Source organism: Lacerta agilis, chromosome 4 (assembly GCF_009819535.1).
Source record: "Lacerta agilis isolate rLacAgi1 chromosome 4, rLacAgi1.pri, whole genome shotgun sequence".
Lineage (NCBI taxonomy): Eukaryota > Metazoa > Chordata > Lepidosauria > Squamata > Lacertidae > Lacerta > Lacerta agilis.
This window is the reverse complement of record NC_046315.1, coordinates 62,294,520-62,313,033: the sequence shown is the minus strand read 5'-3', so window position 1 is coordinate 62,313,033 and position 18,514 is coordinate 62,294,520.

Sequence of the window (18,514 nt, the reverse complement as noted above, 5' to 3'; positions counted from 1 at the left end):
ATCTAGACCGGGCTGCCGAATAAGCTGGGCAGGAAAAAAGTATATGCTGTAATGTTTCTACGGAACCACTATTACAGTTGCATAGCAATGAGATCTGGCCATTTGAGAGTCAGTTGTCCATGACATTAGAAGGAAAGGCATTAAATCTGGCCTTGATAAAGGCATACCTATGCGCCGCCACAGAAATAGAAGATAAGTAAGATGGTAATTTCGTTATTGGTGCTAACCCCAGGCTTGTTGGTGAACAGGTGCCACCTCCTGTCAAAATGTTAAGCTGGAGATCAACCTCCTTTAGCCTTATATTAACAGCTCTCTTGGCAGGGCCTAAACCCATTCCCAGTAGTTCAGATGGTGATAATCCAAGGGACACCAGTTTAGAGTGTAGAATTTTTGCCCAAGGGCTGGGAAAATTATCTCTCCAGAGACACTGCAGTAGATAATGGTTAGGGAGTCTATACCATAATGACAACCAATAACTAAACATGCGTTTCCATAGGGTGCTTTCAAGTGATGTTATATTCAATTCCAGACGTATCGCCGAGTTGCTTACACATCGGGGTAGTTTTAATAACCGTCTCAGGAACTGGTTTTGGATTATCTCCAAAGGGTTAAGATTTACAAAAGGCCCCCATAATGGGATCGCATAAGCCAATGTGGCGATCACCTTAGCGTTAAAGACTTTTAGTGCGGATGGGATGTGAAAGGCTCCATCTGAAAAGAAGAAGCGCAAAAGCGCAAATGAAAAAGCTTTCGCTCTGTTTACTGTATAGGTGAGGTGTGCCTTCCAGACCATGTTATATTGCAAATATACTCCCAAATACTGGAATTTAAAAACTTGCTCAATAGGTGTTCCATTTATTTTCCAGTTATAAGATCTCCGGCTTTTGGAGAAAATTAAAACTTTAGATTTGGCGTGATTTATCGTAAGAAGATTGGATTTGCAATATGAATCAAAAATATTTAATGCTCTCCTTAGGCCAACTCTAGAAAAGGATAGGACCACCGCATCGTCCGCATAAAGTAAAAGGGGACAACGATATTGGGCTAGACGTGGGGCATGAATAGTTTCCTGTGATTCTATCAATGGCGTCCTCATGTCACTGATAAAAAGATTAAAAAGAGATGGGGCAAGTATACATCCTTGGCGCACTCCTTTATTGATAGGAACTGAATTTGAAAGGTCGCCAGCAGGGGTAAGTCTCACCCTGGCAGCCGATCCGCTATGTAATTGGATTATCAGCCATAAAAGCCTTCTGTCTATTCCCCATCGGGCTAATTTTTCCCACAATAGTTCTCTGGGGATGCTATCAAAAGCGGCCTTTAAATCAATAAAGGCCGCACAAAGTTGTCCTCTTTTTGGGGAAGAGTATTTTTGAGCTAAGTGATGTAAAATTAGCACGTGGTCAGTGGTGGATTGATTGGGTCTAAATCCCGCCTGTTCAAAGCCAATCAATTTATTATCTTCCACCCATTTTGTAAGCTTTTTTAGCAAGTAACGTGCGTAAATTTTCCCAATTATGGACAGTAAACTGATGTTCCTGTAATTCTCTGGGTTTTCTGGTGCACCCTTTTTAAAGATCGGAATAATAATTGCCTCCTTCCATATTTTTGGAATCTTACCACTGTTGTTCACGGCATCGAACGTGATAGCTAGAACTTTTGCCCACCATTCTGCATGAACTTTTATAGGCTCCACTGGAATCAAGTCGGGGCCAGGAGCTCTACCGGTTTTAAATTCGGAGATGATATCTAAAATTTCAGCTGGGTCAATGGCTGGCCAGAGGGGGAGGTGGTCATAAAAATCGTCCTTTAAATTAATGTTGGTATTTGGTAAAGTAAAGTAACTCCTCAGATAATCTTCCCATACTGGAGCAGAGATAACTGTTAATGGGTATCGTCTAGATTTACTATTAACTAAAGCCCAGAATTGGCGGGAATTCCGAGACTTAGAGACAGCCACTAGTTCCTGCCATCGGTTCGATTGCCACTCCTGTTTAGCCCTTTTTTGCGTTTGTTTATACGCTATTTTTGCCTGGTAATATTCCTTAGGAAGCACTTCCGCTCCAGTGGCCTTGTATTCGTTATAAATGGCACCAAGAAGTTGCCTGGCTTGTTTACATTGGATAGAAAACCACGGGGCACCTATCTTGTAATGAACCCGATTAATCCGATGAGCGGGGACAGTAAAAAAGGACGTAAGGTCATTCAATAAGTTGGAAAATAGATTAATAATTTGATGATGTTGATGCAGGTTTGAACCAAACTCAGGATAAGATTGTATTACCGTCTGATGAAAAAATTCTGAATATTTTTGTGCCTGCGTTGCAGACCATTTAGATCCTTTGACTCTTATCGCCGCATTTATTCCTATGTAGGTAGGGTGCCTTTTTCCTACCAGTGCCCAATCAATCGACATTTTTGCAACTAAGGGAAGATGGTCGCTTAGTTGAACATTTTCAACTTTAAAATAAGAAAACTTTGGGAAAGCCTCTTTAGATACAATAAAATAATCAAGGACGCTGCTCATTGATGAACTTAAATGAGTAAATTCTCCTGGGATATCGGGAGGACAGTTCCCGTTTAGAACTGTTAAATTCAATCGTAAAATTAAGTGATAAAGGAGAGTGCCTGCCACATTCACCCTAGAATCTTTAGATTCCCTAAAAACATGGGTGGGGAGATCAAAAATTAGGTGGTCAGATGTGATCCACCATTTAGAGTTACTAAGTGAGTCCCAGTTTGCTGCAATACGCGCATTAAAATCTCCTCCCATTACGGAGAGGGCGTTAGGGTATTTAGTATAACAGAAGGTAAGGTGGTCATCCAAAATTCCCCATCTATAGTATAAATCTGCTGTTTGACCGCCTGGCGGAAAATATACGTTTGTAACTATTAACTCTACCTTATTACTTAAAATCAGACCTGAGATCGCGTAAGGGGGGGAGGATTTTATAAGAGTAAGTTTAGCGTGCAGTTTAAGTGAAATTGCTATGGCCAAGCCACCTCTGGCACGACCCCCTTTGAGTGATGGGCATGCAGGAAGTAAAAGAAGTTCATACCCATTCATTTCCATTAGTTCATCTTCCCATGTTTCTTGTAACAATATAATCTGGAATAGATTTAAAAACTTTAAGAATTCTGGGTCTGATTTTTTTCCCCTCCACCCAGCAATGTTCCAGCACAGAAATGAAAGTGTAGATTGATCTGTCTGGAAGTATGATGGTCAAGAAGGGAGGGGGAGGGGGTCAAGATTCATGGGATTTCCAGTTCTAACAAACTCAGTAATTTTCCTTTGACGCTTCCTTGGGCAGGTAATTTTATTTATAAGGCCCAAGGGGTCTTCTGTTGAGCCCATCTTCAGGCCTACTGATGTCTCAGAATCATCCCTCATTTGATGATTTGCCCTGAGGTCTGTTGGCTGTACTGGTTGCCTAGAAGGAGCTCTCTGCATAGGCACTGGTGTATTATTCAGCACTTTTCCTGATGCGGACGAAGATTCTTTCAGTGGTTGGGCTGGTTCAGCTGGTTCTGTTGCCGATTCGATGATGTCTATGGATGTATGGAGCCTGCTCACATTTGAAGAGAGTGGATGAATATGATTGCAAGGAGACACATCCATACGGGGCACTTTATATGGAGAGCCCAATTCGAGATCATTAAGCTCTCTCATTTTGTCCCAAGCAGATGTTGTGGCCCTATTGGCCTCAGAGGGATGTTTGGAGCTTGGGTCTGGTGGAGAGATTATCGCCTCCTGGTTATGAGAAAGTGGGTTCACCTCAGCAACCACCTGATGGCAGGGTGGAGTAGACACCTTCCCAACCCACAGATCCAGCTCATGATGGTATGGAGCACAGTCAGGGATGTTTTGTTTGGGTAGTTCCAGCTGTTCCTTCGTCAGTTTTGCCAGACAGAAACGAAGGGTATCAATTTTGTAGAGTATTTCGTTTTGAGCTTCTTGTGTAAGAGCACTATAAGAATGAAGTAAATTATTATCAAAGCTGTCAAGGATGATTCCCTGATTCACCGCATACATAGGTTCAGAAGAATCCAGCTTTTGAGGGACCTTAGCGGCCAAGTCAGTGGGATGGTTAACGGTTTCATCAGCCGAGATTATGTCAATTAGAGCGTGTTGGTCAGCCTTGTGTCGGAGAGAGTTTGGCAAAATTGCAGTTTGAAGAAAAAGTGGAGTTGGAGGTGCTTCATTTTTAAAATATCTTGATATTCTTACACCACTTGTGATCAGATGTTCTCTGCATTTATACACCAATTTTGCCAGTCCCCCGTCGCAAAATGTGACCACCGCTCTAGCAAGGAGTCCATTGAAATATAGATATTCCACTTGGGCCAAATCAGTAGGGTTATTGAGGATACCAGGTATGTAGATCTTTAGAAAGTTCAGTAGGTGAGCTTTACGCTCTTCTTGTGACAGAAGACCTGGGGGCTTAGGATAGTTTGATAGAACAAGCTTGTTTTGGTACAACACCAATTTCCAGTTGTTATCTGTCAAAGTCCTCCTCTCAGGGGGCTTGGTTTTTTCTACAGATAGAACATGGGACCATGGGTCTTGGATCATAAGGTCTTGCTTAGAGTTAAGTGTTGGTCCAGGTGCTAAAGGTTCCAGGCATTTCAACGCAGCATCAGTGCGGGAATTTGTAGGAGGTTCTTGTTTGGATAGCTTGCTAGAAAGGTGTTTCTCAGTCTCCCCTCTGGACCTGGGGGTTGTGGTACTCTTGAGGAGATTAAAAAGTTTTTTAAAATCCATTTTTTTGTAGCGCCCTGCCTTAAAATTTTTAACATTTTTGCTCTTTTTAACATTAGGAGGTCTCCTTTTCAAGGCAGTAGTCCTGCAGGAACTCTTGGACTTCCTCAATGATTTGTTTTTGCAGGTGGTAGGGACAAAATTGTTGTTACTCAGTCCAACAATCACTCTGCCTGGTTCCTCACAGGAGGTTTTACAGATATCTGTCACTATAGTAAGGATTTTTGTGCAGGTAGTTAGATAGGATTTAATATGCTCAATGTCCTCAGTTAGGAGCATAAGCCATTTAATTACAGGTAAATCCTCATCATTTGTCTCTGTAGATTGGAACCATAAATCTTTTGGTGTTTTAGAGTTTCCCGAAGACAGTTCTGAAATTTGTTTTAACATTAATTCCTCCAATTTTTGGACTCGGGATAGTTCTGGAGGAGCTTGAGGATTAAGTCTCTGTTCCGGGAGCAATTCAGAGTCTGCACCAGGTGTACTAGAGGTTACTTTCAACTTTATCGACCCAGGGTTTTGACATTCCTCAACATTATCCTCTCTCTGCACTGCCACTGCCAGCCCTTCATTGTGGCTGAAGGGAAACTCCATACGAGAGGGGGGAGTTTCGGTTTTCTGCTGGTTCTCAAACAACTCCACCTTATCCCTCTTCTTGTGGAGCCGAGAGGATTTTAATTGCACTTCCCTTGAGGCAACTCTTTTGGAGAGAGGTCTTTGGTTACTCCTAGGGAAGCCTGAGGTTTTACAGCCACTCCGGGTTGTCACCATTATTTGATTGTTTACAATCAGGTTGGTAAGAATCTCACTTCAGTTCGTTAGCTGAGATAATAAGACAGTAAAGCAGGGAGTACATGCAGGGAAGATAAAGATGAAAAGCGGTCGCAGCTTTGGAAGTTTTCTTCTTAATTACCGTTCGGCCCCGACGCTCTCCCAAGTGGAGGACAAGAAAAACTCAAAACTAAAACTTAAAACAACCCCCTTAAAAACCTATGACTGAAATTTAAAACTCAATCTACACTTACTTAAACAAATAAAAATAAAAGTAAAACAAAGATAAAACCTAAGCAGCAGATAAAAACAGTATAAATCATAAAAACAGACCAGTAAAATACGGAGGTCAGAAGGGAGGATGTTGATAGTCCGCCATCTTCGTCACTCCCCACTGGCCCAATTCATGAAAAAGGCAGTTTATACAAAGTCTGAAATTTGGGAGAGGTCAGATTGTCTCTTCTCTGTAATCACCATCTTCAGACTTTATTTGATCTCTGGTTTGTATTAAGCAATGGGAGAGCAGAATTCACAATTATGGGGTGAATGGTTCATTAATCATGCCAAGAATTGTTTTCTACTAAATGTGAGGCAAAAAATGAATTCTGGAAAGGTCAGTTAGCTTAATATAGGATATATGAATGTGATCAGATGTTCGTAAGAGTCAATCACATCCTGCGGTGGCTGAGGTTAAGATAAGTCAAATTCAGCATTTGGAGTAAGCGGCTTCTTTTTTATGCATCTAACGAGAAAAGAAAAGAAAAGAAAAGAAAGGGTGACAATATATTGGATTACTAATAGTACTTCCACACCTAAAAAGATTTATTTGCGGGGTGTGTGTGTGAGAGAACACACATATGTTAGTGCATCATTATCGAGGTGACAATGTTTGGCAGTGCAAAATCTGGGTACAACCTATGTGCTCAGTAAAGAGAGATTGAAGCATAGTTTGGACATAAGGTAAATACATATATGTATTCATAGAATAATGTAATTATATAATTGTAGAGTTGGATGGGAACCCCGAGGGTCATCTAGTCCAACCCCCTTCAATGCAGCTATCTCAACATGTAGTTCCCCCTCCAATTTGAAATCATACCAGACCCTGCTTAGCTTTGCTGATGTTCTATTTTGATTTATGAGTAGACTTTGTAATGTTTTTACTCTAGGTTGAACAAACCTATGATAACATGGAGGAAAATAACTAGCTTTTAAAAAAAATCTGTGTGAATACTTTAGGTGAAACTAATATTCCTCACAGGATCAATGGTGTGCTAATATTTGTCTCAGTTGTTAGACTATGTGGTTGTTGTCATCTCTAATTGTTTCCTTAACATATTATAACATACTAATGCTAATGACTAGATCAGATTAGTTCTTGGAATACAGGAATGTAGCTGTTTAAAACCATGTATTTGCAGATGTATGAAGGAGCAGTATAATTTAGGAGAATATTATAAGGATCTGGTCTTATAATTTATTAAAGTCAAAACACCTGACTAACTGTGATGGAAGCTTTTTGGCCTTGATCTATCTTGGAATAAAATAAATGTTCCATTATTCATTTTGCTATCAAGCCACTGGTTTATGTAAGGGAAAATATACATACAATGATGCTAAATTAGACAGAATTAAATGGGCTTATTTTTAGGCATCTTAGCACATATTAATTCATTTTGCTTTGGTTTTTTTCAAGTTTACCATGTTGTGATACAGAATAATGAAATACAAAATGGGCATGCAGGCAAATACAGTATGTATTTGAATTCAGACAAGTAAACCATATGCTTAGCTTTCTCAAATAAATAAGAGAGACTTAAATTTGTTCTTTAAAAAGAAGCAAAGAATACTCAGAATCTTCAGTAAATATTCTTACACTTTTAAAATTAGATTAAGCTCAAAGTTGTAGGCAACTACAAAGAGAAACATCAAAACTCTATTTTCATGCCATGATAGAGCTTGCATCAGACACAGAATATTTGTTTCTTAACGTCAGATTTTTTATGCATTTTTATAAATATTGCATTCAAAAATCGATGGTCAGAAAAGTTGGTTCTTGCAAAGTATAGTACTTTGAAGTATAATATGCTGTTGAAATTTAAACCTAGATGTTTCCTGCAGTAGCTCTATTTCTGTCACATTTCCACCATTCTCCCCTTAGCATAATCTCTAAGGTTAGGTAAAGAGAGTGCCTGGAACATCATATGATAAATTAGTGAAGATAGCAAAATCAATTTCATGCATTTTAAGGGTGCATCTTTTGCAAATTTTGAAATGGGTGCATCTGTTCAAAGGTTCAGGTATTTAACGTTACAAGTAGATACGAAGACAGAGCACACTATGATGGAAACAAGAATGTCTATATAATTGGCTATGTCTTGTAGCACAGATTGTCAAGTGCACTGAGTGTCTTGTTAAGTCATATGCTGATATCAAATTAATCGAAACATTGGCAGGTCATAAGAGTTTAATTCAAACTGAGCTTGTAAACTCTGGCAATGGTCACATGTGGTCACATTAGAAACACTGCACGTTGTTCTCTGAACAGACAAAAAAAGTTGCAGTAGAATTATAGGCATCAGTCTGATCCACAATCCAATTGAGCTGAAGTATTTTAAGGCAGTTTAGTTCAGCAAAAGTCAATAGAGCAAAAACAGCTCACATTCTATTAAATGCAGTTCAGCTGCATTGTAGATGGGCTATAACACTAATAAAATAATGTATTTTTCAGATTCTCTATTCATTCATTAAAATCTCCATACTGAAGTATAAGCTGCACACCAATGATACATTTCATTAGCCTCTTCTCCACAGGTACGCATTCGTCAAGGTCACTGTTGAAGTGCCGGAAAGCACAGGTTTTACCTTTCCTGTAGCAAAACGTCACAACTTGGGCGGTTTCAGGCCTTGGGTGGAATCCTTTAGTCTATCTTCCTAAATGGGGGGCCTGAAGCAGTGACCTATGCCCCTCTTTGCAGCAGTGATACGAGGGTTCCCCGTTAAAGGGGTCTTGAGTGGAGGCATTGGCCATACGCTGAGAGGTTGTCATTGCTCTCCCCTCCAGCGGCAGTGAACAGTGGGCAGGCTCTCTGCTTGAACATATGTTCTCCAGAGCCAGCCCAATCCCCACACATTCTGCATAACCCTGAAGTCTTCCAGATCCCGGGCTGGGGACTGGGAAGGATAAATGCCCAATGCCTGAGCCAAGGTCTCCCTACATCTGAATCTTAATAAAGTTGTGGCCAATTTTAATCCCATAGCAAGTTGTCTTGAGTCATTATTCCACTCAGGGGTTGCCTGGGGTTTGGGGGAATATGCCTGTCCACGCAAATCTTCACAGAATTATTTGAAGGGGATTTAAGTAGCCAATACCACCTTGTTATGCTGATTGATTTAATTCAGAAAAAACTCTCAGATTGTATTCATTAGTAGGGTGTCATATCAAAGCCACCTCTTCACACAGATATGAAAAATAAAGGACTAGGGAAAATGAACTGAGAACATAGTTTGAGGGAATGTGATGTCATCTTGTACAATGTGAATGGCACAAGCACGGAGGGTCCTATGGCGACATACAATACATTTTGTGCAAATAATTGGCATATTGGTGCTAAATTGCATCTGGAGTGTACTAGCAGCAGTGTGACACTGAATGCATAAGACAAATACAATCATGTAAAGACATATATACGCCAATTGTGCAACCCCAGCACAAGTACAGGCGGAGAATGTATGGAGCAATTCAGGTCAGCAGAAGTGAATTCAAGGATATGTAACCTCCAGACTTCTCTCCTGCCAGATGGAGAATTGCAAAGATGACACATCCAGTCTCCTTAGGGAAGAAGGCAAATCACCCCTAGCTGTCTCTGACAGACAATCCCCTGTGCACCCATTACATTGGCCTTGAAGGAGGGAAGGCTTCCTTTTCTCTGAGCCAGAAGATAAGCAAATCTTCTAAACTGGTGTTAACCTATGACAGTAATCTAAAGGGAACATACTGTACTTAATAATGAGCGGTAATATTTCATAGTTATATGACATTCTCAGCGGATCAGAGAAGCGCTTTTATAAAAAGCATAAAAAAATACACATATGCATTAGGCATTCTTCTTGATTTCCCTTTTTAATCCTTTCCCCCCTTTGCTTGCTCCTTTCCTTGTAGGACTGCCCTCCAGCCTTCTCCCCCCACCTCTCCTTTACATAGAAATATGATGAAAGCAGTACAATACTTGGACATCAGGATCATCTTATACTTAATATTTGAGCCTCATCAGATCAAGCTGATGCCATGAATTCTGTGAGCATTGCAAAGCTGGCTTTGTACTTAACCAATTAGAGGAGGTTTGGAAAGGTTTGCCCGAAAGGTGTATGACACGGATGATATTTTCAATGTTAAAATACGAACTACTGCACAAAAGCACTTCTGAGTTTATTTTACTTCAGTAATTATTCTCAAACCCAATATCAGACACACAAAAGTAGCAATGGCTGACATTAAAATTGTTTAATAGTATCTGCTATAGAGAATCCTGTTCATTTGAATGGATACATATTACAGTACTTCTAATCTTTTTGGCTAAATGTACTTTAATAGTATGATAAATCATAAAGATTGTAATTTAGATAAGCCAAAGGTGGAGCACCAGTCTGTGCTGGTGTTGAGCTGAAAGTGGATGCACAACACCTCAGGAATGAGCTTACCCACAAACCAGCATATGATCTTCCTTAATGGTTGTGCATAGATCTGTGTCTAAAGAACTCTGGAATACTAAGTTTCTGGGTATAGTGTTTTTTTACTGCAGCCTCTATCACTAAAATGTGTGAAGGAAAACTTTCGAAACTTTCTTCTTTCAGAGTTAGTTGCTTGCTTATCTCACTACAACCCCCACCCCTAATGTATGTTTGGTTCATGTGTATGAAGGGGAAATACTCACAACTCAGCATTGCATTATATGTGGCTTGTTCATCTTTGTTCCAGTGCTAATGTATTGTGAGTTTGACATCATGATCAAATACATGAGCAACAAGACATGGAAACACTTCATTATCAGATTTGTATAATCACTAGGGCTGGACAGTTCTGATACAATCATCAATGACTGTGGGAAACAGCTCTCTCTCTCTCTCTCTCTCTCTCTCTCTCTCTCTCACCTCTCTTCTTTCATCTTGTGATTTGGAATTGTTTATATTTGTATCATGGACCTACTTTTAACGTAAACGTCATTTTCCAGCACATTTTCAGTAGAAACTGTTGCTAGTAGAAAACTGCATTTTCCATTGTGAATCAGAAGGTTTTTGCTTTATCTAGGCAGAAGAAAGCACTTTGTGTCAGGTTGTGCTTTCCCCCCACTTGCCTCAAAAGTCTATCCAGGTTTAGCTAGAACTGAGCTACATCAATTTGTCTCATCAGATGGTACAACCAACAGTACAGGCTGAAGACACACGAGGCTGCCACCTTTGTGAAGCTCAGTAGGTCTGGATGTAGCCAGTGCTCCACCTGAGATGGTTCGCTCCACCCTCCTGCCTGATTATGCCGAGTGGTGCACTAGCATCCTAGGACCGGTCCGATGGCTTTGCCAAGGCACGCCTCAGATGGCTGCTTCTTCTTTGGCCTTCTTTCATAATTCACACACACACACACACAAATGTGGCATTGGTGAAACTGATCTGGATTTCATCTTGCTTTTCCTGCTTCAGAATGGAGTGGGGATCACTGGTGATGGAAATGGATTATGGCAGATAGAAACGAGAAGGTGCAATCCGGCTATTGAGCTATGCCATGACCAAGAGACATGAGAGAAAATGGTGGGTTGCAGATTAATGTGCTTCAAATGCAACCCTGTGAGCGTGCTGCTGTAATGACTGGGAGCATGGGGCACAGCATCCTGCTTCTCTGTCCCCTGGCCCCACACCTCTCCAGCCCCCTCTTCTGCCTCAGTCTGAACTGTTCTCTGCCCCCGACACTTCCTGCTCTCTAAACCTTGTTACACTCCCTGCGTAGGACCCTTCCTCCTCTCAGTCTGCTCTTCCTCCCTCTTTTCCCTCTGGCCACTAATTGTAATCCTATAACCAATCCGCTGGCTCTGAGATGTCTTCCCATGGGCACTCCCTTGGGGGTTCCCAAACTGGTGCCTGCCACCACTCCTTTGTATCAAGCCTGTCGATGACAGATTATGGTTGCAGGGTCCAGATTGGTTCATGTGGGGAGAGGCGGTCCTTGAGGTATTATGGTCCTGAGCTGTTTAAGGCTTTATAGATCAAAGCCAGCCAATGAATGAGCATGGGATCTTGTTGTTAATGGCTCAAGGCTCTGGAAGCTAACCATGGCATTGTGTATTGCTGGCAAAAGATAGAACGAAGTGTAACCATAACTAGATAGAGTAGAAATGAGATGCCCTTCAAAAGGAATATTGTAGCTAAATGCCTCACTATTTTGCAGAGAATAATTATGTGTGTTAATGACTTGCAGACTCAGCCTCACAACTTTTGTCATGTCTGGCCAATTTATTTTATTAAGATCAAACAAGCATCAAAGCTGAACGCCTGTCATTTCTAAGGCCTCAAGTACACAATTGCCCTATTCATTCTGTTACTAATAGGCTGTGTTTTATATTTTCTCAAAGTGCTAGCAAGGTATATGGAAACTATATACTTAAACTTTATACTAAAAAACAAACAAAAACAATCTCTTTGCTGTATAGGGGAAAGTACATTAAAAAATAATTTATGTCCCCCCCCCCAAAAAAAATGTGAAAATAATTTAAGAAAAGATGGGCTTCATGCAACAACACTGATGTAGTCTGTTGAGCTTGCATTGGCAGAGAGGTGCTATTTGTATTATTTTACTAGGACTTCATGAATGCATGTAAAATGGATGAATCCCCTGTATTCAGTCTAATTGCCTAATAGAGGCCTCCACCTGTGAAGTCTTGACATAGCAGATGCTGTGATAAGAATCTATTAAGCTATATTGGCTGCTGAAAATCTTGGATCTGATACAATAAACAAACAATAGAAAAATAATTTTGCTTTATTGTATCCAGGTTGCTCAGCTCTCCCCAGTTTAATGGGATGCCATCAAGTACAAAGACTCATTAAATCTAATGGTTTAATTCTGATCTCACAGAAGTTTGAATGTCATCAGCTTCTATAAAACTCTTTACAGCAACTGTGTTTTCGCAGCATGACATACAGCAACATGGGATCTAATACAATATAACTGCAATTAGACTGCCAGTTCTCTTCAAACAGCCAGAACCTCAAAACACCTGTGAAGGCAGGTTTCATTTTCTGCAGAGCATGTGTATGCTCATCTAGTGATAAATGTAAGGCTGTAATAAATTCCATATATCAATCTGCACAGATCTGCATGACGATTATCCTCCTCCTTAGAGCATACATTTTACTGTACTAGAAAGGACCAGAGATTTCAAATAAAGTTGCTTGCAGCAATGGATGCATCTCCATGATTCATTACTTTTGTGAAGAAGTGGCTAATGCAGTTAAAAGCAATTTAAATCTCGCAAGAGAACACACACATACAAACTTCAGATTTTCAACACACACACACACACACACACACTCCAACCCTTTACTTACTTTTATTAAACTACACACACTATGCTTTTAGAGCAGGGATGCTAATCAACTAAGCTTTACTCATAGTAAACCCATGGAAATTAATAGGCTTGATTTAGTCGTGTCCATATTTTTTATTAACCATATTTAGACATAGAACCTGAATATTCAAATGATTTTATTTATCTATTTATTTTTAAGACAAACACCCTTAAAGCTTTGGTGTCCCTATCCTTGTTAAGTTCCAGTTTTCATTGCATTTTAAGTTCTGGACTCATTCTTCCCAGCAGCAATTTTGCATCTCGTCATAGTGACATGAAAATGTACCATAAATAATTAGTGCTGTGATTTAAATAATACAGCAGACATGGATACATATATGGATATCTTTACACAGAAGAATTTAAATGCATAATAATTTCCTTGGGATTTTTAGAAAATTTATTGGACATTTGTATATAAATGTGCTCTTATTAAAAATGTAGATGCAAAAATGAACCTACCTCCACCTCCACTCTTTTTTGTCCCCTTGAAAGTATAGCTTCACATGCTGTTTATGTGGGTTTTTCCTCAATGAATTTACCTTTCAGGGTGATGTCATTTTGAATAAACACTGCATTTAACACAGTGAGAGTCAGAAATTTGCAAGATTTCTTTTTATACGTGCTGGTATTATGGATCACGCTCTCTCCTTGGAAATGCAAAAAGGTACACGAGGACTTAATTATAGTCTACATTTTAGAATCAGTGACAGAGGAATGGGAAGTATGGGAAAGGCATATGGTAATTGGTGATATTGACAGTGATGTGCTAAGGTTAGCCAAGTATGTATACAGAAGTCCAGCTTTTCTGCTGTTCAGGAAAGAGATCTTTCTGATTCAGCTGCAGCTTGGGCCCTATGTTCTCAAAGTGTGAGTGGAACCAATGTATTAGGTGGGTATCAGCACTATTTGAATGATCCACTGTTAGCAATAATCCAAACAAGGGTTGTGTTCCTTTCTAGATCTGAGACTTTGAGCTAGAATTCTAACAGCAGCTGCTAGAGTCTTCATTTCTTGCCTTTTGGGCCAGTGCCCAGAACAGCCAGGTGGATCATATCACCAAACAAGGGCATTAGAAGGCCCAGGAGTGAGGTATCACTCCTGCTAAAATCATTTTGAATCTCTATTTATTCCAATCCAGAGATCCTCATGGACAGCAGTGAAAAAGATAATACTATGCAGAAGAATCTTCTCATGTTTTATTTAAAAAGCAGATCATTGGTGTAATATTGTGGGGAGGGCATACAGAAAGCTGGAGTAGGTTTAAAAAGCAGATCTGAGTTTGAAAGACCTATCAGCACTACCTAGCCTTAGACCCAACTTTGGCCCTGTTCAGCCAGACATGGCTTAAGACTATGGGTGGAATCCAATGTAGCACTAAGTGAATGTCCCATCAGCACAAGAATTTCTGCTTGCAAAACACAATATTCTCCCCCTTTCCTGCACCCCCCAAAGTTTGTTCTAGGTGCTCCCCAGCTCTCTGGAGCAGATTTGAGGAGGGTATGGGCAGAGGAGAGGGGAAAAGTCCTGTTGCACAAGTAGAAACCCTTCTGCAGATGGGATAGGTTTGTTGAATATCACCCAGTGTTATCTGATGTGACTTTCTGATTAACTACAGCCATAATCTGATTAACTACATCCATAATCATTATCATTGGTCCCTGCTCAACCTACATCATTGGACTTTTACCCTCGACTTTGAACACCCTTGACTTTCAGCACTGAGACCCTGCTGGTTGCTATTGCCACTACCTATAGTCACTAACCTCTCTTGCCATGATTTTTAGTTTTACCTTACAGCATCTGAAAGAGGAAGAGACAAAGCAGCAAGGTAGGACACTATGTGCCTGAACTGGATTTTTTAAAGATGCAACAATTATTTTATGTTGACAGTGGGCAACCCAATAAGATTTCTGCATTTTTTATTTCTGTATTTAAATCCTATACAAAAATAAAGACCCCCCTTAGGGCAAATCTCACTTCATTTTTTTTAAAATCTACTTAAAATGATAGGATTTTGCAAAAAGTGGTTGAAGTCTTTGAAATAGCTGAACATCTTAATCTTATGCAGACTTAGGATGGTCTCTAAACTCGCCGAAATCAATAGACTTGATTGTAGCAAGCTCTGCTTAGGAAAGTTCTCTTAATCTCTTAATAGCCTTAATGAAACCCTACATGCTTTCAATTATTAACAAATTTATGGAGGCCAATGATTTGTGTTTCAGATTGTACAACAGGAGCACTGTTAAAATGTTATCATGATTAAAAGATTCAACTGACATGCATGTTTACAACTCACTATATTTTCTTGTATTTAAGATATAGCCAAAAAGACAAATCTTTGTTAAAGAAATATTGTTGTCAAGTAAAAGAACTTTGCATATCTAATGATGAACAGTTGTCATCTGTTTCCCCCGATTCAGAACATCATTTGTTTGGTCAAACCTATGTTTTCTCCAGCTTCTACCACACCACAGATGAAAATATGAAACTGCAGCCTTCTCATATACAAGACAAAGGAAAGAAAAGCTAAAATGGCAGAGCAACTTCTGATTCTTCAGATGCTGTGGGTGGAGTGAGCTGTCTGAACTGTAACAGGCGCTGGATCCCAGGCGAGGTGTGTAGATACATAGCTGTTTCTCCTCCTCTCCTGGTTTTGATTTCCCCTTCCTTTGATGAATTTAGACCAACTTCATACATTTACAAAGAAATCCTATTAGCCATCAAATGATTTCCATTGGTGCTCACTTAACTCTCCCATGTTGAGAAGGTGCTTTAAAAAAATCCAGTGAAATCATGGCACAATTGTGCACAGAAACAAAATAAGCAGGATAACCAAATATGTCTACATTTCGTTTTCAAAAGCTGATTTACATGATTAACAGTTATCTTAGTCCTAAACTGCCTAAGCCAGTGATGGGGAACCTTCAGACAATGGACCTAATATGGCTATTTTGGGTGAACCACACTTGCCTTTTTGTGTCTGACATCATGTTTTTGAAATATCAAGTGGTATATACATACTAATAAATGAATGAATGTCTGGTGTCACTTGTCAAAGTAACCAACAGGCTTGGCCACTTCTGAATCTGGTCCTCTGGCCAAATCGTATTCCCCAATTTGATTTCAACGGGCTTCAGTACATCTTACACTGCATAGAGAGGCCTGCATTTCAACTATTGATTTTTGCTTTGTTTTTCTATGTCTGAAAACAATGAAACTATGTTTATCATTTGCAACAAAAATAAGTATGTCCAGATTTATTAGCACTGATTTTTTTTTTGTAAATGTAAAGCATTGGACATGGTAAGATAATGAATAAAATTCAAGTTCAACAAATGTATTTTTCCATTTGGCCAGGATATCATCAGTGTCAGTGTTTTGCCATAAATGTGGCCATGAGACTGCAAAGGAGCCGTATCAGTTTACAGAGGAAAAATGTGCAGCTGTGCTCATTTGTTGGATGGGATATAACTGTCTTCCCTTAAGGAAGTGCTTCTGTTTTGAAGATGCTGCACTCAAAAGAGAAGAGCATTCCCCCCCCCCTCAGGATGGAATAGCACAGTCTTCCCTCAAGGATATGCCTCTATTTCAAGAATGCTGCACATTCCCATCAGTCCAGAAGCAATGCATTTTATGCATTTGCACCACCCAAAGAGTGGAATCATTGTCATACTGTCTTTTCTGGTAAGGAGTTCTACATGCATCACAGGCACAGTGCCATGAAATCACTGATGGCATGAAAGATCTCCCATGACTGCTAACATGAAACAAATGCAACACAACTGTAGCGACCCTATAACTGTAATGATGGAACTCCTATGGACACTGAAACTGGCTAGTTTCAAGCTGAGAAGCTTCTGATACTTTGCTCTCTTTCCAAATTTCCTCTTTATACCGTGCGGATTTCTCAAGTAATAGAGTACACATAGTTCCATCCTCTAAAAGCAAGGGTAGGGGAGCAAAACACAAACATGGTTAAAACTCCCCTCCATAGCAAGATACCATCACCATGGCAGCACAGTTTTCTGTTCCCATTCATTAAATGCAGAATGGATATCATGCTATTGCTATGTAGGGCATTACATAGGACCCATGAGACATGAAATCCACAACCCCCTTCCCCCCATAAAAAGAAACAGTAAGCTAAAGAACTGGTAGCTTGCTGTCTTTCCAGCATGCCCAAAATCTGTCTTCAGGGCAGCTGCTCCACCTTGCATAGTGGTAGGGCTGGCCCTATGGCCAATGACCATCTGGATATGGTTTAGGGGTGTCCGGACAAACTATATAGAATCTTCCTGCCTGAAAATCTGTTGCTAAAATGTTAGGCCCTTTATTTGCTTTTTAAGACATTTTGCATAGATATACACAGTATTTTTCTATCCTGTTTATATCAAAATGTTGAGCAGAAAACATGAGTCATATGTATTAACAGTTACATTTTGTTCTGGGCTAATCCCACTTCTCAGCTTTAAGGAAGAAAAGATTAAGAGAATAAATGGTGGCATGTACTCAATTATCAGCAGCCATTTCTAATTCCTGTACAAACATACCTAACTTTTCACACAGGAACAGAGCTAAAAGCTAACTAACAGTTGACCAAAATAGTTGTTGTACAACCATACAAGGGATGGGGTGCAATTCACATTACACAATCTACCACTGTCTATATTTTATTTTTGAGATGGAGTGATGGTCATACATAAACTCATACAAGAGGTAAAAATCTTTACACACTTATTTTGGGACAGAATTCTCTTACCAATATCTTACCAAGTGATGAATTTGCACCATTGTACCCAGACATAGAATCCCTCAATTGCCTTGGTAATTTCATCAGCTAATTTATTTCAGCAGAACCTAAATCTGCCTCTTTTCTAATTCTGCCTTGGGGTTCTTTCCACTTTAACAGTACCATCATGTGTACGGGTTAATATTATATTTAAAATATAAAATAAGAAGGGGGGAAATGTTCCATGTTATTTTCTGGGCAATATAAACCTATATTAACATACTAGCAGAGCAGCAATTATTCTTCACACATGTTGTCATTAATTTAGCTAAAGGCACCTGCTTTATTTTTTATAACATATAAACATAAACAATAAAAATATATAAAAGCCACAAAGGGTATGCCCATTGCCTTCAGAAAGATTGGCAGCACAACTCTCTGCATGTTTACTCAGGAGTCAATTCTACTGTGGTCAGTGGGATTTATTATCATATTAGTCACAAGAACCTTCAGCTGGAGAGTGGCCATCATTTTTTTCTGATGTTTCTGACACCTGAATCCAAATGGTGATAATAAAGCATGATAATTTATCAGCCTAGAAGTTAGGTCCTAGCTTTGTTCCTCACAGTGCCA